Raw genomic sequence first — 2,761 nt, forward strand, 5'->3', positions numbered from 1 at the left:
GACTGCCCTTCTCGGACCGTCGGCTATGCCCGGCTGCTCTGTCCGGGCTGCTCTGTCCTTCCCGGGTTGCTCTTCCCTTCCTGGGCTGATCTTCCCTTTCTGGCTGCTCTTCCCTTCCCGGGCTGCTCTTCCCTTCCCGGCTGATCTTCCCTTCCCGGGCTGCTCTTCCCTTCCCGGGCTGATCTTCCCTTCCTGGGCTGATCTTCCCTTCCTGGCTGCTCTTCCCTTCCCGGGCTGCTCTTCCCTTCCTGGCTGATCTTCCCTTCCCGGGTTGCTCTTCCCTTCCCGGGCTGCTCTTCCCTTTCTGGGCTGCTCTTCCCTTCCTGTCTGCTCTTCTCTTCCCGGGCTGATCTAGAGAGCTAAAACTTGCATTTAAAGACACAGTACCCCTCTCCACAATGAGAAATCCCATGGCCTATTTATAGACCTCAGCCTGCATGAACGTGTCAACCAAATCCCATGCATCCGGGCATCTGTCGCTAGGCAGCATGCACAAAGACACCTCACCTTACATGCATGAACGTGTCAATCAAATCCCATGCATCCGGACACCTGTCGCTAGGCAACATGCACAAAGACACCTCACCTTACCTGCATGAACGTGTCCAACAGTTACCATGCACTTGACACCTGCCCGGCAGGCGTGTCAACCAAATACTATTCCCGGGCTGCTCTTCCCTTCCTGGGCTGCTCTTCCCTTCCCGGGCTGATCTTCCCTTCCCGGGCTGCTCTTCCCTTCCCAGGCTAATCTTCTCTTCCCGGGCTGCTCTTCCCTTCCCTTCCTGGCTACACCTCGGCTTACTCACACGAACTCTAAAGCCAAAATACACATGATTTACTTAATTAAAGATACTTAATCATGTTTATTTAAATAAATAGGATTCGGGCTACTACAGGTTTTATCTGAAAAGAAAGCAGTCATTGCTACAAGAAAGATTGAATTCCTTGGAATTGAAATCGATGAGTCAGGAATAATTCTGCAAGACCACATAGTCGAAAAGGTGCAGAATTTTCCAGAAAGTCTCAAAGACAAGAAACAACTTCAAAGTTTTTTAGGAGTTGTTAATTTTGCTGGGATGTTTATTAAAAATCTAGCAAAACACAGGAAGGTGTTCAGTCCATTATTGAAAAAAGATGCTAGATTTATATGGACAGACGAACACACAAAAGAACTTATCCATTTAAAGGAGGTTTGCAAAAATCTTCCGAAAATGGCTATTCCTCAAGATGAAGATGATCTGGTATTATATACTGATGCTAGTGATCATTGGTGGGCAGCAGTTCTTACGAAGCTCACCCCAGAGGGAGAACAACCATGCAGATATTGTAGTGGGTTATTCTCAGATGCAGAAGCCATAAGATGGCATATCAATGAAAAGGAATTTTATGCAGTAAAGAGGGCTTTTGAAAAATGACCATTATTTCTACTTGCAAAGAAATTCACTTTGAAAGTTGATAACACACAAGTCAAAGCTTTTTTAAGGAATATAATCGAGTCTAAACCTGAGAAGGCTAGATTATTACGATGGCAAGCACTATGTCAGAATTATATTTTTGATATTGTGATAATTAAATCTCATGAAAATATTCTTGCAGATTTTTTAACAAGAGATGGACAGCATTGACATTGATGCTATTATCATGATGCAGAGGCATTTGAGGGAACACCTTGAAATGCTTCAAACCGAGTTTAACAAGTTGACCGTTAACGCAGAAGTTGCGGGAAGGCTACAACAAACTGTTAAGAGAATTGTCTCTGATCGAATTACAGGTTGTTTACAGGCATATACTCAGTTATGGTCTGTAATGCAAAGGCCTATCCTCCAAGGTATTGAGAAGCCACTGGTTTCCCAAATGGAGAGTTTTCGAGTACAGGACTCTATACCTGTAGCGGGGGATTCCAATACCCCTTGCACAAGTGTTAAGTCGGGATCATCACCAGATGAGTCGGCTGAAACAAAAATTGATACTCCTGATCCATATCTTGAGTCATCAAGTCAACCCTTCACCTCGGGAATTGAAGAGGGAGAGATCAACCTTAGGCCTCGTATTGACAAAGGCAAATCTAAGGTTGGTATTAACGAATCAACAATTTCTCCATTTCAGGTCTATCAGCAGAATTGGGAGAAATTAAAAACAAGAATTGGCATTAACCCAGCTACCAATAGGGTTGATGTTTCAGGAAAATATCCAAGGGTATGGATGAAACAAAATTCATATCCAAAGGAGGTTAAATCATGGTATGAATTCGGGGCTCTTGCCTCAGTTTATACGACATCACCCAGCTTTCCGGAAATATCAGGTCTACAAAAATGGATCCAGGAAGCTGTTCACGAAACTTGGGCAAACAATGATTATTTGTCCAGAGGAGATGTTTTGGAGCTATACTTTTTTAGTGCAGCACCAGAACCAGCAGGAAAGGGTTCTCATGAAGCCTTTCATTTCATCAAGCTAAGGGGGCCGGATACAAATGTCCAAAAATTTATCAAGGATCCTCCAACAGAAGAAACACCCATGGTTGCTTCAATTTCTGAAGATGATATGTCTACCAGAAGAGCTTGGGGTCTATGGGTCTGTCTCACTGAGATGGACAAGGTCAAGTTTCCGTTCAAATTCTATAATCATTCAGTGAACGGATCATTCCTGTTAAATACCATGACATGAAAAACTACAAGTTTTGCAGAAGATCTATTCGAGAAAAAGAGAAATCTTTTGTGGAATAGCAAGCTGCCGGCTAGTAAAGAGACTCGCCGAAAATTCT

The sequence above is a fragment of the Primulina eburnea genome, chromosome 11, assembly GCF_022965805.1.
Source record: "Primulina eburnea isolate SZY01 chromosome 11, ASM2296580v1, whole genome shotgun sequence".
Lineage (NCBI taxonomy): Eukaryota > Viridiplantae > Streptophyta > Magnoliopsida > Lamiales > Gesneriaceae > Primulina > Primulina eburnea.